Here is a 22894-nt window from a genome sequence, read left to right as displayed (position 1 = left end):
GGTACGATATTAAGGAACTCAGTTTGAAAAGAGTGCGCCAAGGAAGACTTCCAAAGAGTCTCTGGAAATAAGAAAACAGTATGAAGTGACAGAAATGTTGTGAAGTACGTCAGGGCATATTGTTTTGTAGCAGTGCACAACGGCAAATTTGTAAACAAAAATTTACCTTTCGTCGCTACAAGAGATGGATACTTTGTCGAAAAGCCTGTGTCTTGTGTGCATGTTTTCGCACCTTTCCACGGCACGGCGCGGCACAGAGCTGCTCTGGTAGCTCCGAACGGCCGCACACGTCGCCTCGGACACGCCGGTTCGGCCCGCGCCCATCTCGCAGATGTTCCTCGTGCTTGTGCTGTCATATGGACCGCGACCCGAGCGGCAGCGAGCGGCAGTCGAGCAAAGTCGGGACAAGTCGGGACGGAAGGTGACAGCCGATTATGCACCGTGCGAATTACGCAAATATCTAGAAGCGCGACGCGTGTCAGGCAGGTGAGAACGCTTCTCTCGGTCCAGCAGGACACTGCCACACCCCGCGCAGTCCACCCGCCGCCCGGCCGCGCGCAATCCCTGCGACGGACAACAATAACAAGGTGCGTCTCCCTCGAGTGTCGGAGGCCGCACGAACCAAACGAATGACAGGCGGTGCAACGAGCAGCTGTGTTGTGCGTCTGACCCACGTGGCGGCGCGCCGCACTGCGCGTCGCCTTCGAGGTGGAAGGACGTGCATTGCGTCAAATGTGCCACCGAAAATGGCGATTGCGTGTATTGGGAGGAGAGGCGAAGCCTTCTTGTGCCGTGCGGCTACAGTATAAGGACGCCAACGGCCATACCATGTTGAATACACCGGTTCTCGTCCGATCACCGAAGTTAAGCAACATCGGGCCCGGTTAGTACTTGGATGGGTGACCGCCTGGGAACACCGGGTGCTGTTGGCTCCCTCTCTTCTTTCAAATTTTATGTCTCTACACCTGCCAGCCCTCTTTTCATACAAACTCTCAGGTGCGACAAAGATGCTTCCACAAGCATTTTAAACTACTGTATTAAACGAAAGATGCGAAATTACAGTAATGAACTCAGTTTGTACAAGAATGCGCGGAGGAAGAGTGATAGGAACTCGTTGAAAATAACGAAACACTGCGAATCGACAGATGTGCTCTTGAAATGCGTCAGAGCCTACTGTTTTGTAGGAGCGCTAAATTCCAAAAACTAACTACATTAAAAAAAAAAAAAACCTGTTCCCGTCCGACCACCGAAGATAAGCAACAACGTTTATATTCGGATCGGCGACCGCCTGGGAACTCTGGCTGTCTTCATTTCTTGCTTCTTGTCGCTACCCCTGCCAGCCGTTTTTTCATGCTACCTTTCTCATGTGACAAAGATGCTTCCATACTGATTTTAAACTATCGTAAGATACGATATTAAGGAACTCAGTTTGAAAAGAGTGCGCCAAGGAAGACTTCCAAAGAGTCTCTGGAAATAACAAAACAGTATGAAGTGACAGAAATGTTGTGAAATACGTCAGGGCATATTGTTTTGTAGCAGTGCACAACGGCAAATTTGTAAACAAAAATTTACCTTTCGTCGCTACAAGAGATGGATACTTTGTCGAAAAGCCTGTGTCTTGTGTGCATGTTTTCGCACCTTTCCACGGCACGGCGCGGCACAGAGCTGCTCTGGTAGCTCCGAACGGCCGCACACGTCGCCTCGGACACGCCGGTTCGGCCCGCGCCCATCTCGCAGATGTTCCTCGTGCTTGTGCTGTCATATGGACCGCGACCCGAGCGGCAGCGAGCGGCAGTCGAGCAAAGTCGGGACAAGTCGGGACGGAAGGTGACAGCCGATTATGCACCGTGCGAATTACGCAAATATCTAGAAGCGCGACGCGTGTCAGGCAGGTGAGAACGCTTCTCTCGGTCCAGCAGGACACTGCCACACCCCGCGCAGTCCACCCGCCGCCCGGCCGCGCGCAATCCCTGCGACGGACAACAATAACAAGGTGCGTCTCCCTCGAGTGTCGGAGGCCGCACGAACCAAACGAATGACAGGCGGTGCAACGAGCAGCTGTGTTGTGCGTCTGACCCACGTGGCGGCGCGCCGCACTGCGCGTCGCCTTCGAGGTGGAAGGACGTGCATTGCGTCAAATGTGCCACCGAAAATGGCGATTGCGTGTATTGGGAGGAGAGGCGAAGCCTTCTTGTGCCGTGCGGCTACAGTATAAGGACGCCAACGGCCATACCATGTTGAATACACCGGTTCTCGTCCGATCACCGAAGTTAAGCAACATCGGGCCCGGTTAGTACTTGGATGGGTGACCGCCTGGGAACACCGGGTGCTGTTGGCTCCCTCTCTTCTTTCAAATTTTATGTCTCTACACCTGCCAGCCCTCTTTTCATACAAACTCTCAGGTGCGACAAAGATGCTTCCACAAGCATTTTAAACTACTGTATTAAACGAAAGATGCGAAATTACAGTAATGAACTCAGTTTGTACAAGAATGCGCGGAGGAAGAGTGATAGGAACTCGTTGAAAATAACGAAACACTGCGAATCGACAGATGTGCTCTTGAAATGCGTCAGAGCCTACTGTTTTGTAGGAGCGCTAAATTCCAAAAACTAACTACATTAAAAAAAAAAAAAAACCTGTTCCCGTCCGACCACCGAAGATAAGCAACAACGTTTATATTCGGATCGGCGACCGCCTGGGAACTCTGGCTGTCTTCATTTCTTGCTTCTTGTCGCTACCCCTGCCAGCCGTTTTTTCATGCTACCTTTCTCATGTGACAAAGATGCTTCGATACTGATTTTAAACTATCGTAAGATACGATATTAAGGAACTCAGTTTGAAAAGAGTGCGCCAAGGAAGACTTCCAAAGAGTCTCTGGAAATAACAAAACAGTATGAAGTGACAGAAATGTTGTGAAATACGTCAGGGCATATTGTTTTGTAGCAGTGCACAACGGCAAATTTGTAAACAAAAATTTACCTTTCGTCGCTACAAGAGATGGATACTTTGTCGAAAAGCCTGTGTCTTGTGTGCATGTTTTCGCACCTTTCCACGGCACGGCGCGGCACAGAGCTGCTCTGGTAGCTCCGAACGGCCGCACACGTCGCCTCGGACACGCCGGTTCGGCCCGCGCCCATCTCGCAGATGTTCCTCGTGCTTGTGCTGTCATATGGACCGCGACCCGAGCGGCAGCGAGCGGCAGTCGAGCAAAGTCGGGACAAGTCGGGACGGAAGGTGACAGCCGATTATGCACCGTGCGAATTACGCAAATATCTAGAAGCGCGACGCGTGTCAGGCAGGTGAGAACGCTTCTCTCGGTCCAGCAGGACACTGCCACACCCCGCGCAGTCCACCCGCCGCCCGGCCGCGCGCAATCCCTGCGACGGACAACAATAACAAGGTGCGTCTCCCGCGAGTGTCGGAGGCCGCACGAACCAAACGAATGACGGGCGGTGCAACGAGCAGCTGTGTTGTGCGTCTGACCCACGTGGCGGCGCGCCGCACTGCGCGTCGCCTTCGTGGTGGAAGGACGTGCTTTGCGTCAAATGTGCCACCGAAAATGGCGATTGCGTGTATTGGGAGGAGAGGCGAATCCTTCTTGTGCCGTGCGGCTACAGTATAAGGACGCCAACGGCCATACCATGTTGAATACACCGGTTCTCGTCCGATCACCGAAGTTAAGCAACATCGGGCCCGGTTAGTACTTGGATGGGTGACCGCCTGGGAACACCGGGTGCTGTTGGCTCCCTGTCTTCTTTTAAATTTTATGTCACTACACCTGCCAGCCCTCTTTTCATACAAACTCTCAGGTGCGACAAAGATGCTTCCACAAGCATTTTAAACTACTGTATTAAACGTAAGATGCGAAATTACAGTAATGAACTCAGTTTGTACAAGAATGCGCGGAGGAAGAGTGCTAGGAACTCGTTGAAAATAACGAAACACTGCGATCGACAGATGTGCTCTTGAAATGCGTCAGAGCCTACTGTTTTGTAGGAGCGCTACATTCCAAAAACTAACTACATTAAAAAAAAAACCTGTTCCCGTCCGACCACCGAAGATAAGCAACAACGTTTATATTCGGATCGGCGACCGCCTGGGAACTCTGGCTGTCTTCATTTCTTGCTTTCTTGTCGCTACCCCTGCCAGCCGTTTTTTCATGCTACCTTTCTCATGTGACAAAGATGCTTCCATACTGATTTTAAACTATCGTAAGGTACGATATTAAGGAACTCAGTTTGAAAAGAGTGCGCCAAGGAAGACTTCCAAAGAGTCTCTGGAAATAAGAAAACAGTATGAAGTGACAGAAATGTTGTGAAGTACGTCAGGGCATATTGTTTTGTAGCAGTGCACAACGGCAAATTTGTAAACAAAAATTTACTTTTCGTCGCTACAAGAGATGGATACTTTGTCGAAAAGCCTGTGTCTTGTGTGCATGTTTTCGCACCTTTCCACGGCACGGCGCGGCACAGAGCTGCTCTGGTAGCTCCGAACGGCCGCACACGTCGCCTCGGACACGCCGGTTCGGCCCGCGCCCATCTCGCAGATGTTCCTCGTGCTTGTGCTGTCATATGGACCGCGACCCGAGCGGCAGCGAGCGGCAGTCGAGCAAAGTCGGGACAAGTCGGGACGGAAGGTGACAGCCGATTATGCACCGTGCGAATTACGCAAATATCTAGAAGCGCGACGCGTGTCAGGCAGGTGAGAACGCTTCTCTCGGTCCAGCAGGACACTGCCACACCCCGCGCAGTCCACCCGCCGCCCGGCCGCGCGCAATCCCTGCGACGGACAACAATAACAAGGTGCGTCTCCCTCGAGTGTCGGAGGCCGCACGAACCAAACGAATGACAGGCGGTGCAACGAGCAGCTGTGTTGTGCGTCTGACCCACGTGGCGGCGCGCCGCACTGCGCGTCGCCTTCGAGGTGGAAGGACGTGCATTGCGTCAAATGTGCCACCGAAAATGGCGATTGCGTGTATTGGGAGGAGAGGCGAAGCCTTCTTGTGCCGTGCGGCTACAGTATAAGGACGCCAACGGCCATACCATGTTGAATACACCGGTTCTCGTCCGATCACCGAAGTTAAGCAACATCGGGCCCGGTTAGTACTTGGATGGGTGACCGCCTGGGAACACCGGGTGCTGTTGGCTCCCTCTCTTCTTTCAAATTTTATGTCTCTACACCTGCCAGCCCTCTTTTCATACAAACTCTCAGGTGCGACAAAGATGCTTCCACAAGCATTTTAAACTACTGTATTAAACGAAAGATGCGAAATTACAGTAATGAACTCAGTTTGTACAAGAATGCGCGGAGGAAGAGTGATAGGAACTCGTTGAAAATAACGAAACACTGCGAATCGACAGATGTGCTCTTGAAATGCGTCAGAGCCTACTGTTTTGTAGGAGCGCTAAATTCCAAAAACTAACTACATTAAAAAAAAAAAAAAAACCTGTTCCCGTCCGACCACCGAAGATAAGCAACAACGTTTATATTCGGATCGGCGACCGCCTGGGAACTCTGGCTGTCTTCATTTCTTGCTTCTTGTCGCTACCCCTGCCACCCGTTTTTTCATGCTACCTTTCTCATGTGACAAAGATGCTTCCATACTGATTTTAAACTATCGTAAGATACGATATTAAGGAACTCAGTTTGAAAAGAGTGCGCCAAGGAAGACTTCCAAAGAGTCTCTGGAAATAACAAAACAGTATGAAGTGACAGAAATGTTGTGAAATACGTCAGGGCATATTGTTTTGTAGCAGTGCACAACGGCAAATTTGTAAACAAAAATTTACCTTTCGTCGCTACAAGAGATGGATACTTTGTCGAAAAGCCTGTGTCTTGTGTGCATGTTTTCGCACCTTTCCACGGCACGGCGCGGCACAGAGCTGCTCTGGTAGCTCCGAACGGCCGCACACGTCGCCTCGGACACGCCGGTTCGGCCCGCGCCCATCTCGCAGATGTTCCTCGTGCTTGTGCTGTCATATGGACCGCGACCCGAGCGGCAGCGAGCGGCAGTCGAGCAAAGTCGGGACAAGTCGGGACGGAAGGTGACAGCCGATTATGCACCGTGCGAATTACGCAAATATCTAGAAGCGCGACGCGTGTCAGGCAGGTGAGAACGCTTCTCTCGGTCCAGCAGGACACTGCCACACCCCGCGCAGTCCACCCGCCGCCCGGCCGCGCGCAATCCCTGCGACGGACAACAATAACAAGGTGCGTCTCCCTCGAGTGTCGGAGGCCGCACGAACCAAACGAATGACAGGCGGTGCAACGAGCAGCTGTGTTGTGCGTCTGACCCACGTGGCGGCGCGCCGCACTGCGCGTCGCCTTCGAGGTGGAAGGACGTGCATTGCGTCAAATGTGCCACCGAAAATGGCGATTGCGTGTATTGGGAGGAGAGGCGAAGCCTTCTTGTGCCGTGCGGCTACAGTATAAGGACGCCAACGGCCATACCATGTTGAATACACCGGTTCTCGTCCGATCACCGAAGTTAAGCAACATCGGGCCCGGTTAGTACTTGGATGGGTGACCGCCTGGGAACACCGGGTGCTGTTGGCTCCCTCTCTTCTTTCAAATTTTATGTCTCTACACCTGCCAGCCCTCTTTTCATACAAACTCTCAGGTGCGACAAAGATGCTTCCACAAGCATTTTAAACTACTGTATTAAACGAAAGATGCGAAATTACAGTAATGAACTCAGTTTGTACAAGAATGCGCGGAGGAAGAGTGATAGGAACTCGTTGAAAATAACGAAACACTGCGAATCGACAGATGTGCTCTTGAAATGCGTCAGAGCCTACTGTTTTGTAGGAGCGCTAAATTCCAAAAACTAACTACATTAAAAAAAAAAAAAAACCTGTTCCCGTCCGACCACCGAAGATAAGCAACAACGTTTATATTCGGATCGGCGACCGCCTGGGAACTCTGGCTGTCTTCATTTCTTGCTTCTTGTCGCTACCCCTGCCAGCCGTTTTTTCATGCTACCTTTCTCATGTGACAAAGATGCTTCGATACTGATTTTAAACTATCGTAAGATACGATATTAAGGAACTCAGTTTGAAAAGAGTGCGCCAAGGAAGACTTCCAAAGAGTCTCTGGAAATAACAAAACAGTATGAAGTGACAGAAATGTTGTGAAATACGTCAGGGCATATTGTTTTGTAGCAGTGCACAACGGCAAATTTGTAAACAAAAATTTACCTTTCGTCGCTACAAGAGATGGATACTTTGTCGAAAAGCCTGTGTCTTGTGTGCATGTTTTCGCACCTTTCCACGGCACGGCGCGGCACAGAGCTGCTCTGGTAGCTCCGAACGGCCGCACACGTCGCCTCGGACACGCCGGTTCGGCCCGCGCCCATCTCGCAGATGTTCCTCGTGCTTGTGCTGTCATATGGACCGCGACCCGAGCGGCAGCGAGCGGCAGTCGAGCAAAGTCGGGACAAGTCGGGACGGAAGGTGACAGCCGATTATGCACCGTGCGAATTACGCAAATATCTAGAAGCGCGACGCGTGTCAGGCAGGTGAGAACGCTTCTCTCGGTCCAGCAGGACACTGCCACACCCCGCGCAGTCCACCCGCCGCCCGGCCGCGCGCAATCCCTGCGACGGACAACAATAACAAGGTGCGTCTCCCGCGAGTGTCGGAGGCCGCACGAACCAAACGAATGACGGGCGGTGCAACGAGCAGCTGTGTTGTGCGTCTGACCCACGTGGCGGCGCGCCGCACTGCGCGTCGCCTTCGTGGTGGAAGGACGTGCTTTGCGTCAAATGTGCCACCGAAAATGGCGATTGCGTGTATTGGGAGGAGAGGCGAATCCTTCTTGTGCCGTGCGGCTACAGTATAAGGACGCCAACGGCCATACCATGTTGAATACACCGGTTCTCGTCCGATCACCGAAGTTAAGCAACATCGGGCCCGGTTAGTACTTGGATGGGTGACCGCCTGGGAACACCGGGTGCTGTTGGCTCCCTGTCTTCTTTTAAATTTTATGTCACTACACCTGCCAGCCCTCTTTTCATACAAACTCTCAGGTGCGACAAAGATGCTTCCACAAGCATTTTAAACTACTGTATTAAACGTAAGATGCGAAATTACAGTAATGAACTCAGTTTGTACAAGAATGCGCGGAGGAAGAGTGCTAGGAACTCGTTGAAAATAACGAAACACTGCGATCGACAGATGTGCTCTTGAAATGCGTCAGAGCCTACTGTTTTGTAGGAGCGCTACATTCCAAAAACTAACTACATTAAAAAAAAAACCTGTTCCCGTCCGACCACCGAAGATAAGCAACAACGTTTATATTCGGATCGGCGACCGCCTGGGAACTCTGGCTGTCTTCATTTCTTGCTTTCTTGTCGCTACCCCTGCCAGCCGTTTTTTCATGCTACCTTTCTCATGTGACAAAGATGCTTCCATACTGATTTTAAACTATCGTAAGGTACGATATTAAGGAACTCAGTTTGAAAAGAGTGCGCCAAGGAAGACTTCCAAAGAGTCTCTGGAAATAAGAAAACAGTATGAAGTGACAGAAATGTTGTGAAGTACGTCAGGGCATATTGTTTTGTAGCAGTGCACAACGGCAAATTTGTAAACAAAAATTTACTTTTCGTCGCTACAAGAGATGGATACTTTGTCGAAAAGCCTGTGTCTTGTGTGCATGTTTTCGCACCTTTCCACGGCACGGCGCGGCACAGAGCTGCTCTGGTAGCTCCGAACGGCCGCACACGTCGCCTCGGACACGCCGGTTCGGCCCGCGCCCATCTCGCAGATGTTCCTCGTGCTTGTGCTGTCATATGGACCGCGACCCGAGCGGCAGCGAGCGGCAGTCGAGCAAAGTCGGGACAAGTCGGGACGGAAGGTGACAGCCGATTATGCACCGTGCGAATTACGCAAATATCTAGAAGCGCGACGCGTGTCAGGCAGGTGAGAACGCTTCTCTCGGTCCAGCAGGACACTGCCACACCCCGCGCAGTCCACCCGCCGCCCGGCCGCGCGCAATCCCTGCGACGGACAACAATAACAAGGTGCGTCTCCCGCGAGTGTCGGAGGCCGCACGAACCAAACGAATGACGGGCGGTGCAACGAGCAGCTGTGTTGTGCGTCTGACCCACGTGGCGGCGCGCCGCACTGCGCGTCGCCTTCGTGGTGGAAGGACGTGCTTTGCGTCAAATGTGCCACCGAAAATGGCGATTGCGTGTATTGGGAGGAGAGGCGAATCCTTCTTGTGCCGTGCGGCTACAGTATAAGGACGCCAACGGCCATACCATGTTGAATACACCGGTTCTCGTCCGATCACCGAAGTTAAGCAACATCGGGCCCGGTTAGTACTTGGATGGGTGACCGCCTGGGAACACCGGGTGCTGTTGGCTCCCTGTCTTCTTTTAAATTTTATGTCACTACACCTGCCAGCCCTCTTTTCATACAAACTCTCAGGTGCGACAAAGATGCTTCCACAAGCATTTTAAACTACTGTATTAAACGTAAGATGCGAAATTACAGTAATGAACTCAGTTTGTACAAGAATGCGCGGAGGAAGAGTGCTAGGAACTCGTTGAAAATAACGAAACACTGCGAATCGACAGATGTGCTCTTGAAATGCGTCAGAGCCTACTGTTTTGTAGGAGCGCTACATTCCAAAAACTAACTACATTAAAAAAAAAACCTGTTCCCGTCCGACCACCGAAGATAAGCAACAACGTTTATATTCGGATCGGCGACCGCCTGGGAACTCTGGCTGTCTTCATTTCTTGCTTTCTTGTCGCTACCCCTGCCAGCCGTTTTTTCATGCTACCTTTCTCATGTGACAAAGATGCTTCCATACTGATTTTAAACTATCGTAAGGTACGATATTAAGGAACTCAGTTTGAAAAGAGTGCGCCAAGGAAGACTTCCAAAGAGTCTCTGGAAATAAGAAAACAGTATGAAGTGACAGAAATGTTGTGAAGTACGTCAGGGCATATTGTTTTGTAGCAGTGCACAACGGCAAATTTGTAAACAAAAATTTACCTTTCGTCGCTACAAGAGATGGATACTTTGTCGAAAAGCCTGTGTCTTGTGTGCATGTTTTCGCACCTTTCCACGGCACGGCGCGGCACAGAGCTGCTCTGGTAGCTCCGAACGGCCGCACACGTCGCCTCGGACACGCCGGTTCGGCCCGCGCCCATCTCGCAGATGTTCCTCGTGCTTGTGCTGTCATATGGACCGCGACCCGAGCGGCAGCGAGCGGCAGTCGAGCAAAGTCGGGACAAGTCGGGACGGAAGGTGACAGCCGATTATGCACCGTGCGAATTACGCAAATATCTAGAAGCGCGACGCGTGTCAGGCAGGTGAGAACGCTTCTCTCGGTCCAGCAGGACACTGCCACACCCCGCGCAGTCCACCCGCCGCCCGGCCGCGCGCAATCCCTGCGACGGACAACAATAACAAGGTGCGTCTCCCGCGAGTGTCGGAGGCCGCACGAACCAAACGAATGACGGGCGGTGCAACGAGCAGCTGTGTTGTGCGTCTGACCCACGTGGCGGCGCGCCGCACTGCGCGTCGCCTTCGTGGTGGAAGGACGTGCTTTGCGTCAAATGTGCCACCGAAAATGGCGATTGCGTGTATTGGGAGGAGAGGCGAATCCTTCTTGTGCCGTGCGGCTACAGTATAAGGACGCCAACGGCCATACCATGTTGAATACACCGGTTCTCGTCCGATCACCGAAGTTAAGCAACATCGGGCCCGGTTAGTACTTGGATGGGTGACCGCCTGGGAACACCGGGTGCTGTTGGCTCCCTGTCTTCTTTTAAATTTTATGTCACTACACCTGCCAGCCCTCTTTTCATACAAACTCTCAGGTGCGACAAAGATGCTTCCACAAGCATTTTAAACTACTGTATTAAACGTAAGATGCGAAATTACAGTAATGAACTCAGTTTGTACAAGAATGCGCGGAGGAAGAGTGCTAGGAACTCGTTGAAAATAACGAAACACTGCGAATCGACAGATGTGCTCTTGAAATGCGTCAGAGCCTACTGTTTTGTAGGAGCGCTACATTCCAAAAACTAACTACATTAAAAAAAAAACCTGTTCCCGTCCGACCACCGAAGATAAGCAACAACGTTTATATTCGGATCGGCGACCGCCTGGGAACTCTGGCTGTCTTCATTTCTTGCTTTCTTGTCGCTACCCCTGCCAGCCGTTTTTTCATGCTACCTTTCTCATGTGACAAAGATGCTTCCATACTGATTTTAAACTATCGTAAGGTACGATATTAAGGAACTCAGTTTGAAAAGAGTGCGCCAAGGAAGACTTCCAAAGAGTCTCTGGAAATAAGAAAACAGTATGAAGTGACAGAAATGTTGTGAAGTACGTCAGGGCATATTGTTTTGTAGCAGTGCACAACGGCAAATTTGTAAACAAAAATTTACCTTTCGTCGCTACAAGAGATGGATACTTTGTCGAAAAGCCTGTGTCTTGTGTGCATGTTTTCGCACCTTTCCACGGCACGGCGCGGCACAGAGCTGCTCTGGTAGCTCCGAACGGCCGCACACGTCGCCTCGGACACGCCGGTTCGGCCCGCGCCCATCTCGCAGATGTTCCTCGTGCTTGTGCTGTCATATGGACCGCGACCCGAGCGGCAGCGAGCGGCAGTCGAGCAAAGTCGGGACAAGTCGGGACGGAAGGTGACAGCCGATTATGCACCGTGCGAATTACGCAAATATCTAGAAGCGCGACGCGTGTCAGGCAGGTGAGAACGCTTCTCTCGGTCCAGCAGGACACTGCCACACCCCGCGCAGTCCACCCGCCGCCCGGCCGCGCGCAATCCCTGCGACGGACAACAATAACAAGGTGCGTCTCCCTCGAGTGTCGGAGGCCGCACGAACCAAACGAATGACGGGCGGTGCAACGAGCAGCTGTGTTGTGCGTCTGACCCACGTGGCGGCGCGCCGCACTGCGCGTCGCCTTCGAGGTGGAAGGACGTGCATTGCGTCAAATGTGCCACCGAAAATGGCGATTGCGTGTATTGGGAGGAGAGGCGAAGCCTTCTTGTGCCGTGCGGCTACAGTATAAGGACGCCAACGGCCATACCATGTTGAATACACCGGTTCTCGTCCGATCACCGAAGTTAAGCAACATCGGGCCCGGTTAGTACTTGGATGGGTGACCGCCTGGGAACACCGGGTGCTGTTGGCTCCCTCTCTTCTTTCAAATTTTATGTCTCTACACCTGCCAGCCCTCTTTTCATACAAACTCTCAGGTGCGACAAAGATGCTTCCACAAGCATTTTAAACTACTGTATTAAACGAAAGATGCGAAATTACAGTAATGAACTCAGTTTGTACAAGAATGCGCGGAGGAAGAGTGATAGGAACTCGTTGAAAATAACGAAACACTGCGAATCGACAGATGTGCTCTTGAAATGCGTCAGAGCCTACTGTTTTGTAGGAGCGCTAAATTCCAAAAACTAACTACATTAAAAAAAAAAAAAAAACCTGTTCCCGTCCGACCACCGAAGATAAGCAACAACGTTTATATTCGGATCGGCGACCGCCTGGGAACTCTGGCTGTCTTCATTTCTTGCTTCTTGTCGCTACCCCTGCCAGCCGTTTTTTCATGCTACCTTTCTCATGTGACAAAGATGCTTCCATACTGATTTTAAACTATCGTAAGATACGATATTAAGGAACTCAGTTTGAAAAGAGTGCGCCAAGGAAGACTTCCAAAGAGTCTCTGGAAATAACAAAACAGTATGAAGTGACAGAAATGTTGTGAAATACGTCAGGGCATATTGTTTTGTAGCAGTGCACAACGGCAAATTTGTAAACAAAAATTTACCTTTCGTCGCTACAAGAGATGGATACTTTGTCGAAAAGCCTGTGTCTTGTGTGCATGTTTTCGCACCTTTCCACGGCACGGCGCGGCACAGAGCTGCTCTGGTAGCTCCGAACGGCCGCACACGTCGCCTCGGACACGCCGGTTCGGCCCGCGCCCATCTCGCAGATGTTCCTCGTGCTTGTGCTGTCATATGGACCGCGACCCGAGCGGCAGCGAGCGGCAGTCGAGCAAAGTCGGGACAAGTCGGGACGGAAGGTGACAGCCGATTATGCACCGTGCGAATTACGCAAATATCTAGAAGCGCGACGCGTGTCAGGCAGGTGAGAACGCTTCTCTCGGTCCAGCAGGACACTGCCACACCCCGCGCAGTCCACCCGCCGCCCGGCCGCGCGCAATCCCTGCGACGGACAACAATAACAAGGTGCGTCTCCCGCGAGTGTCGGAGGCCGCACGAACCAAACGAATGACGGGCGGTGCAACGAGCAGCTGTGTTGTGCGTCTGACCCACGTGGCGGCGCGCCGCACTGCGCGTCGCCTTCGTGGTGGAAGGACGTGCTTTGCGTCAAATGTGCCACAGAAAATGGCGATTGCGTGTATTGGGAGGAGAGGCGAATCCTTCTTGTGCCGTGCGGCTACAGTATAAGGACGCCAACGGCCATACCATGTTGAATACACCGGTTCTCGTCCGATCACCGAAGTTAAGCAACATCGGGCCCGGTTAGTACTTGGATGGGTGACCGCCTGGGAACACCGGGTGCTGTTGGCTCCCTGTCTTCTTTTAAATTTTATGTCACTACACCTGCCAGCCCTCTTTTCATACAAACTCTCAGGTGCGACAAAGATGCTTCCACAAGCATTTTAAACTACTGTATTAAACGTAAGATGCGAAATTACAGTAATGAACTCAGTTTGTACAAGAATGCGCGGAGGAAGAGTGCTAGGAACTCGTTGAAAATAACGAAACACTGCGAATCGACAGATGTGCTCTTGAAATGCGTCAGAGCCTACTGTTTTGTAGGAGCGCTACATTCCAAAAACTAACTACATTAAAAAAAAAACCTGTTCCCGTCCGACCACCGAAGATAAGCAACAACGTTTATATTCGGATCGGCGACCGCCTGGGAACTCTGGCTGTCTTCATTTCTTGCTTTCTTGTCGCTACCCCTGCCAGCCGTTTTTTCATGCTACCTTTCTCATGTGACAAAGATGCTTCCATACTGATTTTAAACTATCGTAAGGTACGATATTAAGGAACTCAGTTTGAAAAGAGTGCGCCAAGGAAGACTTCCAAAGAGTCTCTGGAAATAAGAAAACAGTATGAAGTGACAGAAATGTTGTGAAGTACGTCAGGGCATATTGTTTTGTAGCAGTGCACAACGGCAAATTTGTAAACAAAAATTTACCTTTCGTCGCTACAAGAGATGGATACTTTGTCGAAAAGCCTGTGTCTTGTGTGCATGTTTTCGCACCTTTCCACGGCACGGCGCGGCACAGAGCTGCTCTGGTAGCTCCGAACGGCCGCACACGTCGCCTCGGACACGCCGGTTCGGCCCGCGCCCATCTCGCAGATGTTCCTCGTGCTTGTGCTGTCATATGGACCGCGACCCGAGCGGCAGCGAGCGGCAGTCGAGCAAAGTCGGGACAAGTCGGGACGGAAGGTGACAGCCGATTATGCACCGTGCGAATTACGCAAATATCTAGAAGCGCGACGCGTGTCAGGCAGGTGAGAACGCTTCTCTCGGTCCAGCAGGACACTGCCACACCCCGCGCAGTCCACCCGCCGCCCGGCCGCGCGCAATCCCTGCGACGGACAACAATAACAAGGTGCGTCTCCCGCGAGTGTCGGAGGCCGCACGAACCAAACGAATGACGGGCGGTGCAACGAGCAGCTGTGTTGTGCGTCTGACCCACGTGGCGGCGCGCCGCACTGCGCGTCGCCTTCGTGGTGGAAGGACGTGCTTTGCGTCAAATGTGCCACCGAAAATGGCGATTGCGTGTATTGGGAGGAGAGGCGAATCCTTCTTGTGCCGTGCGGCTACAGTATAAGGACGCCAACGGCCATACCATGTTGTATACACCGGTTCTCGTCCGATCACCGAAGTTAAGCAACATCGGGCCCGGTTAGTACTTGGATGGGTGACCGCCTGGGAACACCGGGTGCTGTTGGCTCCCTGTCTTCTTTTAAATTTTATGTCACTACACCTGCCAGCCCTCTTTTCATACAAACTCTCAGGTGCGACAAAGATGCTTCCACAAGCATTTTAAACTACTGTATTAAACGTAAGATGCGAAATTACAGTAATGAACTCAGTTTGTACAAGAATGCGCGGAGGAAGAGTGCTAGGAACTCGTTGAAAATAACGAAACACTGCGAATCGACAGATGTGCTCTTGAAATGCGTCAGAGCCTACTGTTTTGTAGGAGCGCTACATTCCAAAAACTAACTACATTAAAAAAAAAACCTGTTCCCGTCCGACCACCGAAGATAAGCAACAACGTTTATATTCGGATCGGCGACCGCCTGGGAACTCTGGCTGTCTTCATTTCTTGCTTTCTTGTCGCTACCCCTGCCAGCCGTTTTTTCATGCTACCTTTCTCATGTGACAAAGATGCTTCCATACTGATTTTAAACTATCGTAAGGTACGATATTAAGGAACTCAGTTTGAAAAGAGTGCGCCAAGGAAGACTTCCAAAGAGTCTCTGGAAATAAGAAAACAGTATGAAGTGACAGAAATGTTGTGAAGTACGTCAGGGCATATTGTTTTGTAGCAGTGCACAACGGCAAATTTGTAAACAAAAATTTACCTTTCGTCGCTACAAGAGATGGATACTTTGTCGAAAAGCCTGTGTCTTGTGTGCATGTTTTCGCACCTTTCCACGGCACGGCGCGGCACAGAGCTGCTCTGGTAGCTCCGAACGGCCGCACACGTCGCCTCGGACACGCCGGTTCGGCCCGCGCCCATCTCGCAGATGTTCCTCGTGCTTGTGCTGTCATATGGACCGCGACCCGAGCGGCAGCGAGCGGCAGTCGAGCAAAGTCGGGACAAGTCGGGACGGAAGGTGACAGCCGATTATGCACCGTGCGAATTACGCAAATATCTAGAAGCGCGACGCGTGTCAGGCAGGTGAGAACGCTTCTCTCGGTCCAGCAGGACACTGCCACACCCCGCGCAGTCCACCCGCCGCCCGGCCGCGCGCAATCCCTGCGACGGACAACAATAACAAGGTGCGTCTCCCTCGAGTGTCGGAGGCCGCACGAACCAAACGAATGACAGGCGGTGCAACGAGCAGCTGTGTTGTGCGTCTGACCCACGTGGCGGCGCGCCGCACTGCGCGTCGCCTTCGAGGTGGAAGGACGTGCATTGCGTCAAATGTGCCACCGAAAATGGCGATTGCGTGTATTGGGAGGAGAGGCGAAGCCTTCTTGTGCCGTGCGGCTACAGTATAAGGACGCCAACGGCCATACCATGTTGAATACACCGGTTCTCGTCCGATCACCGAAGTTAAGCAACATCGGGCCCGGTTAGTACTTGGATGGGTGACCGCCTGGGAACACCGGGTGCTGTTGGCTCCCTGTCTTCTTTTAAATTTTATGTCACTACACCTGCCAGCCCTCTTTTCATACAAACTCTCAGGTGCGACAAAGATGCTTCCACAAGCATTTTAAACTACTGTATTAAACGTAAGATGCGAAATTACAGTAATGAACTCAGTTTGTACAAGAATGCGCGGAGGAAGAGTGCTAGGAACTCGTTGAAAATAACGAAACACTGCGAATCGACAGATGTGCTCTTGAAATGCGTCAGAGCCTACTGTTTTGTAGGAGCGCTACATTCCAAAAACTAACTACATTAAAAAAAAAACCTGTTCCTGTCCGACCACCGAAGATAAGCAACAACGTTTATATTCGGATCGGCGACCGCCTGGGAACTCTGGCTGTCTTCATTTCTTGCTTTCTTGTCGCTACCCCTGCCAGCCGTTTTTTCATGCTACCTTTCTCATGTGACAAAGATGCTTCCATACTGATTTTAAACTATCGTAAGGTACGATATTAAGGAACTCAGTTTGAAAAGAGTGCGCCAAGGAAGACTTCCAAAGAGTCTCTGGAAATAAGAAAACAGTATGAAGTGACAGAAATGTTGTGAAGTACGTCAGGGCATATTGTTTTGTAGCAGTGCACAACGGCAAATTTGTAAACAAAAATTTACCTTTCGTCGCTACAAGAGATGGATACTTTGTCGAAAAGCCTGTGTCTTGTGTGCATGTTTTCGCACCTTTCCACGGCACGGCGCGGCACAGAGCTGCTCTGGTAGCTCCGAACGGCCGCACACGTCGCCTCGGACACGCCGGTTCGGCCCGCGCCCATCTCGCAGATGTTCCTCGTGCTTGTGCTGTCATATGGACCGCGACCCGAGCGGCAGCGAGCGGCAGTCGAGCAAAGTCGGGACAAGTCGGGACGGAAGGTGACAGCCGATTATGCACCGTGCGAATTACGCAAATATCTAGAAGCGCGACGCGTGTCAGGCAGGTGAGAACGCTTCTCTCGGTCCAGCAGGACACTGCCACACCCCGCGCAGTCCACCCGCCGCCCGGCCGCGCGCAATCCCTGCGACGGACAACAATAACAAGGTGCGTCTCCCGCGAGTGTCGGAGGCCGCACGAACCAAACGAATGACGGGCGGTGCAACGAGCAGCTGTGTTGTGCGTCTGACCCACGTGGCGGCGCGCCGCACTGCGCGTCGCCTTCGTGGTGGAAGGACGTGCTTTGCGTCAAATGTGCCACCGAAAATGGCGATTGCGTGTATTGGGAGGAGAGGCGAATCCTTCTTGTGCCGTGCGGCTACAGTATAAGGACGCCAACGGCCATACCATGTTGTATACACCGGTTCTCGTCCGATCACCGAAGTTAAGCAACATCGGGCCCGGTTAGTACTTGGATGGGTGACCGCCTGGGAACACCGGGTGCTGTTGGCTCCCTGTCTTCTTTTAAATTTTATGTCACTACACCTGCCAGCCCTCTTTTCATACAAACTCTCAGGTGCGACAAAGATGCTTCCACAAGCATTTTAAACTACTGTATTAAACGTAAGATGCGAAATTACAGTAATGAACTCAGTTTGTACAAGAATGCGCGGAGGAAGAGTGCTAGGAACTCGTTGAAAATAACGAAACACTGCGAATCGACAGATGTGCTCTTGAAATGCGTCAGAGCCTACTGTTTTGTAGGAGCGCTACATTCCAAAAACTAACTACATTAAAAAAAAAACCTGTTCCCGTCCGACCACCGAAGATAAGCAACAACGTTTATATTCGGATCGGCGACCGCCTGGGAACTCTGGCTGTCTTCATTTCTTGCTTTCTTGTCGCTACCCCTGCCAGCCGTTTTTTCATGCTACCTTTCTCATGTGACAAAGATGCTTCCATACTGATTTTAAACTATCGTAAGGTACGATATTAAGGAACTCAGTTTGAAAAGAGTGCGCCAAGGAAGACTTCCAAAGAGTCTCTGGAAATAAGAAAACAGTATGAAGTGACAGAAATGTTGTGAAGTACGTCAGGGCATATTGTTTTGTAGCAGTGCACAACGGCAAATTTGTAAACAAAAATTTACCTTTCGTCGCTACAAGAGATGGATACTTTGTCGAAAAGCCTGTGTCTTGTGTGCATGTTTTCGCACCTTTCCACGGCACGGCGCGGCACAGAGCTGCTCTGGTAGCTCCGAACGGCCGCACACGTCGCCTCGGACACGCCGGTTCGGCCCGCGCCCATCTCGCAGATGTTCCTCGTGCTTGTGCTGTCATATGGACCGCGACCCGAGCGGCAGCGAGCGGCAGTCGAGCAAAGTCGGGACAAGTCGGGACGGAAGGTGACAGCCGATTATGCACCGTGCGAATTACGCAAATATCTAGAAGCGCGACGCGTGTCAGGCAGGTGAGAACGCTTCTCTCGGTCCAGCAGGACACTGCCACACCCCGCGCAGTCCACCCGCCGCCCGGCCGCGCGCAATCCCTGCGACGGACAACAATAACAAGGTGCGTCTCCCTCGAGTGTCGGAGGCCGCACGAACCAAACGAATGACAGGCGGTGCAACGAGCAGCTGTGTTGTGCGTCTGACCCACGTGGCGGCGCGCCGCACTGCGCGTCGCCTTCGAGGTGGAAGGACGTGCATTGCGTCAAATGTGCCACCGAAAATGGCGATTGCGTGTATTGGGAGGAGAGGCGAAGCCTTCTTGTGCCGTGCGGCTACAGTATAAGAACGCCAACGGCCATACCATGTTGAATACACCGGTTCTCGTCCGATCACCGAAGTTAAGCAACATCGGGCCCGGTTAGTACTTGGATGGGTGACCGCCTGGGAACACCGGGTGCTGTTGGCTCCCTCTCTTCTTTCAAATTTTATGTCTCTACACCTGCCAGCCCTCTTTTCATACAAACTCTCAGGTGCGACAAAGATGCTTCCACAAGCATTTTAAACTACTGTATTAAACGAAAGATGCGAAATTACAGTAATGAACTCAGTTTGTACAAGAATGCGCGGAGGAAGAGTGATAGGAACTCGTTGAAAATAACGAAACACTGCGAATCGACAGATGTGCTCTTGAAATGCGTCAGAGCCTACTGTTTTGTAGGAGCGCTAAATTCCAAAAACTAACTACATTAAAAAAAAAAAAAAACCTGTTCCCGTCCGACCACCGAAGATAAGCAACAACGTTTATATTCGGATCGGCGACCGCCTGGGAACTCTGGCTGTCTTCATTTCTTGCTTCTTGTCGCTACCCCTGCCAGCCGTTTTTTCATGCTACCTTTCTCATGTGACAAAGATGCTTCCATACTGATTTTAAACTATCGTAAGATACGATATTAAGGAACTCAGTTTGAAAAGAGTGCGCCAAGGAAGACTTCCAAAGAGTCTCTGGAAATAACAAAACAGTATGAAGTGACAGAAATGTTGTGAAATACGTCAGGGCATATTGTTTTGTAGCAGTGCACAACGGCAAATTTGTAAACAAAAATTTACCTTTCGTCGCTACAAGAGATGGATACTTTGTCGAAAAGCCTGTGTCTTGTGTGCATGTTTTCGCACCTTTCCACGGCACGGCGCGGCACAGAGCTGCTCTGGTAGCTCCGAACGGCCGCACACGTCGCCTCGGACACGCCGGTTCGGCCCGCGCCCATCTCGCAGATGTTCCTCGTGCTTGTGCTGTCATATGGACCGCGACCCGAGCGGCAGCGAGCGGCAGTCGAGCAAAGTCGGGACAAGTCGGGACGGAAGGTGACAGCCGATTATGCACCGTGCGAATTACGCAAATATCTAGAAGCGCGACGCGTGTCAGGCAGGTGAGAACGCTTCTCTCGGTCCAGCAGGACACTGCCACACCCCGCGCAGTCCACCCGCCGCCCGGCCGCGCGCAATCCCTGCGACGGACAACAATAACAAGGTGCGTCTCCCGCGAGTGTCGGAGGCCGCACGAACCAAACGAATGACGGGCGGTGCAACGAGCAGCTGTGTTGTGCGTCTGACCCACGTGGCGGCGCGCCGCACTGCGCGTCGCCTTCGTGGTGGAAGGACGTGCTTTGCGTCAAATGTGCCACAGAAAATGGCGATTGCGTGTATTGGGAGGAGAGGCGAATCCTTCTTGTGCCGTGCGGCTACAGTATAAGGACGCCAACGGCCATACCATGTTGAATACACCGGTTCTCGTCCGATCACCGAAGTTAAGCAACATCGGGCCCGGTTAGTACTTGGATGGGTGACCGCCTGGGAACACCGGGTGCTGTTGGCTCCCTGTCTTCTTTTAAATTTTATGTCACTACACCTGCCAGCCCTCTTTTCATACAAACTCTCAGGTGCGACAAAGATGCTTCCACAAGCATTTTAAACTACTGTATTAAACGTAAGATGCGAAATTACAGTAATGAACTCAGTTTGTACAAGAATGCGCGGAGGAAGAGTGCTAGGAACTCGTTGAAAATAACGAAACACTGCGAATCGACAGATGTGCTCTTGAAATGCGTCAGAGCCTACTGTTTTGTAGGAGCGCTACATTCCAAAAACTAACTACATTAAAAAAAAAACCTGTTCCCGTCCGACCACCGAAGATAAGCAACAACGTTTATATTCGGATCGGCGACCGCCTGGGAACTCTGGCTGTCTTCATTTCTTGCTTTCTTGTCGCTACCCCTGCCAGCCGTTTTTTCATGCTACCTTTCTCATGTGACAAAGATGCTTCCATACTGATTTTAAACTATCGTAAGGTACGATATTAAGGAACTCAGTTTGAAAAGAGTGCGCCAAGGAAGACTTCCAAAGAGTCTCTGGAAATAAGAAAACAGTATGAAGTGACAGAAATGTTGTGAAGTACGTCAGGGCATATTGTTTTGTAGCAGTGCACAACGGCAAATTTGTAAACAAAAATTTACCTTTCGTCGCTACAAGAGATGGATACTTTGTCGAAAAGCCTGTGTCTTGTGTGCATGTTTTCGCACCTTTCCACGGCACGGCGCGGCACAGAGCTGCTCTGGTAGCTCCGAACGGCCGCACACGTCGCCTCGGACACGCCGGTTCGGCCCGCGCCCATCTCGCAGATGTTCCTCGTGCTTGTGCTGTCATATGGACCGCGACCCGAGCGGCAGCGAGCGGCAGTCGAGCAAAGTCGGGACAAGTCGGGACGGAAGGTGACAGCCGATTATGCACCGTGCGAATTACGCAAATATCTAGAAGCGCGACGCGTGTCAGGCAGGTGAGAACGCTTCTCTCGGTCCAGCAGGACACTGCCACACCCCGCGCAGTCCACCCGCCGCCCGGCCGCGCGCAATCCCTGCGACGGACAACAATAACAAGGTGCGTCTCCCTCGAGTGTCGGAGGCCGCACGAACCAAACGAATGACAGGCGGTGCAACGAGCAGCTGTGTTGTGCGTCTGACCCACGTGGCGGCGCGCCGCACTGCGCGTCGCCTTCGAGGTGGAAGGACGTGCATTGCGTCAAATGTGCCACCGAAAATGGCGATTGCGTGTATTGGGAGGAGAGGCGAAGCCTTCTTGTGCCGTGCGGCTACAGTATAAGGACGCCAACGGCCATACCATGTTGAATACACCGGTTCTCGTCCGATCACCGAAGTTAAGCAACATCGGGCCCGGTTAGTACTTGGATGGGTGACCGCCTGGGAACACCGGGTGCTGTTGGCTCCCTGTCTTCTTTTAAATTTTATGTCACTACACCTGCCAGCCCTCTTTTCATACAAACTCTCAGGTGCGACAAAGATGCTTCCACAAGCATTTTAAACTACTGTATTAAACGTAAGATGCGAAATTACAGTAATGAACTCAGTTTGTACAAGAATGCGCGGAGGAAGAGTGCTAGGAACTCGTTGAAAATAACGAAACACTGCGAATCGACAGATGTGCTCTTGAAATGCGTCAGAGCCTACTGTTTTGTAGGAGCGCTACATTCCAAAAACTAACTACATTAAAAAAAAAACCTGTTCCCGTCCGACCACCGAAGATAAGCAACAACGTTTATATTCGGATCGGCGACCGCCTGGGAACTCTGGCTGTCTTCATTTCTTGCTTTCTTGTCGCTACCCCTGCCAGCCGTTTTTTCATGCTACCTTTCTCATGTGACAAAGATGCTTCCATACTGATTTTAAACTATCGTAAGGTACGATATTAAGGAACTCAGTTTGAAAAGAGTGCGCCAAGGAAGACTTCCAAAGAGTCTCTGGAAATAAGAAAACAGTATGAAGTGACAGAAATGTTGTGAAGTACGTCAGGGCATATTGTTTTGTAGCAGTGCACAACGGCAAATTTGTAAACAAAAATTTACCTTTCGTCGCTACAAGAGATGGATACTTTGTCGAAAAGCCTGTGTCTTGTGTGCATGTTTTCGCACCTTTCCACGGCACGGCGCGGCACAGAGCTGCTCTGGTAGCTCCGAACGGCCGCACACGTCGCCTCGGACACGCCGGTTCGGCCCGCGCCCATCTCGCAGATGTTCCTCGTGCTTGTGCTGTCATATGGACCGCGACCCGAGCGGCAGCGAGCGGCAGTCGAGCAAAGTCGGGACAAGTCGGGACGGAAGGT

At 51.6% G+C, this 22894-nt stretch overlaps 16 non-coding genes across 16 annotated transcripts; all 16 read left to right on the top strand.

Moving 5' to 3' along the window:
- Nucleotides 1-813: 813 nt before the first annotated feature.
- LOC126328295 (5S ribosomal RNA) lies at nt 814-932 on the top strand. Its single transcript, XR_007561815.1, has one exon. It is a non-coding gene; the product is annotated as a 5S ribosomal RNA (ribosomal RNA).
- A 1287-nt stretch (nt 933-2219) lies between these two features.
- LOC126328293 (5S ribosomal RNA) lies at nt 2220-2338 on the top strand. The gene has a single exon (XR_007561813.1). It is a non-coding gene; the product is annotated as a 5S ribosomal RNA (ribosomal RNA).
- A 1288-nt stretch (nt 2339-3626) lies between these two features.
- Nucleotides 3627-3745, top strand: LOC126328292 (5S ribosomal RNA). The gene has a single exon (XR_007561812.1). It is a non-coding gene; the product is annotated as a 5S ribosomal RNA (ribosomal RNA).
- Nucleotides 3746-5028: 1283 nt separating this feature from the next.
- On the top strand, nt 5029-5147 carry LOC126328291 (5S ribosomal RNA). The gene has a single exon (XR_007561810.1). It is a non-coding gene; the product is annotated as a 5S ribosomal RNA (ribosomal RNA).
- Nucleotides 5148-6436: 1289 nt separating this feature from the next.
- On the top strand, nt 6437-6555 carry LOC126328290 (5S ribosomal RNA). Its single transcript, XR_007561809.1, has one exon. It is a non-coding gene; the product is annotated as a 5S ribosomal RNA (ribosomal RNA).
- Nucleotides 6556-7843: 1288 nt separating this feature from the next.
- Nucleotides 7844-7962, top strand: LOC126328289 (5S ribosomal RNA). The gene has a single exon (XR_007561808.1). It is a non-coding gene; the product is annotated as a 5S ribosomal RNA (ribosomal RNA).
- Nucleotides 7963-9245: 1283 nt separating this feature from the next.
- On the top strand, nt 9246-9364 carry LOC126328288 (5S ribosomal RNA). Its single transcript, XR_007561807.1, has one exon. It is a non-coding gene; the product is annotated as a 5S ribosomal RNA (ribosomal RNA).
- Nucleotides 9365-10648: 1284 nt separating this feature from the next.
- Nucleotides 10649-10767, top strand: LOC126328287 (5S ribosomal RNA). Its single transcript, XR_007561806.1, has one exon. It is a non-coding gene; the product is annotated as a 5S ribosomal RNA (ribosomal RNA).
- A 1284-nt stretch (nt 10768-12051) lies between these two features.
- LOC126328285 (5S ribosomal RNA) lies at nt 12052-12170 on the top strand. Its single transcript, XR_007561805.1, has one exon. It is a non-coding gene; the product is annotated as a 5S ribosomal RNA (ribosomal RNA).
- Nucleotides 12171-13459: 1289 nt separating this feature from the next.
- LOC126328284 (5S ribosomal RNA) lies at nt 13460-13578 on the top strand. Its single transcript, XR_007561804.1, has one exon. It is a non-coding gene; the product is annotated as a 5S ribosomal RNA (ribosomal RNA).
- Nucleotides 13579-14862: 1284 nt separating this feature from the next.
- On the top strand, nt 14863-14981 carry LOC126328243 (5S ribosomal RNA). Its single transcript, XR_007561765.1, has one exon. It is a non-coding gene; the product is annotated as a 5S ribosomal RNA (ribosomal RNA).
- Nucleotides 14982-16265: 1284 nt separating this feature from the next.
- On the top strand, nt 16266-16384 carry LOC126328283 (5S ribosomal RNA). The gene has a single exon (XR_007561803.1). It is a non-coding gene; the product is annotated as a 5S ribosomal RNA (ribosomal RNA).
- Nucleotides 16385-17668: 1284 nt separating this feature from the next.
- Nucleotides 17669-17787, top strand: LOC126328242 (5S ribosomal RNA). The gene has a single exon (XR_007561764.1). It is a non-coding gene; the product is annotated as a 5S ribosomal RNA (ribosomal RNA).
- Nucleotides 17788-19071: 1284 nt separating this feature from the next.
- Nucleotides 19072-19190, top strand: LOC126328281 (5S ribosomal RNA). Its single transcript, XR_007561801.1, has one exon. It is a non-coding gene; the product is annotated as a 5S ribosomal RNA (ribosomal RNA).
- Nucleotides 19191-20478: 1288 nt separating this feature from the next.
- LOC126328279 (5S ribosomal RNA) lies at nt 20479-20597 on the top strand. Its single transcript, XR_007561800.1, has one exon. It is a non-coding gene; the product is annotated as a 5S ribosomal RNA (ribosomal RNA).
- A 1284-nt stretch (nt 20598-21881) lies between these two features.
- LOC126328278 (5S ribosomal RNA) lies at nt 21882-22000 on the top strand. Its single transcript, XR_007561799.1, has one exon. It is a non-coding gene; the product is annotated as a 5S ribosomal RNA (ribosomal RNA).
- The last annotated feature ends 894 nt before the right edge of the window (nt 22001-22894 follow it).

The sequence above is a fragment of the Schistocerca gregaria genome, unplaced genomic scaffold (assembly GCF_023897955.1).
Source record: "Schistocerca gregaria isolate iqSchGreg1 unplaced genomic scaffold, iqSchGreg1.2 ptg001105l, whole genome shotgun sequence".
Taxonomy (NCBI): Eukaryota; Metazoa; Arthropoda; class Insecta; order Orthoptera; family Acrididae; genus Schistocerca; species Schistocerca gregaria.
This window is presented reverse-complemented; position numbering and strand designations above follow the sequence as displayed.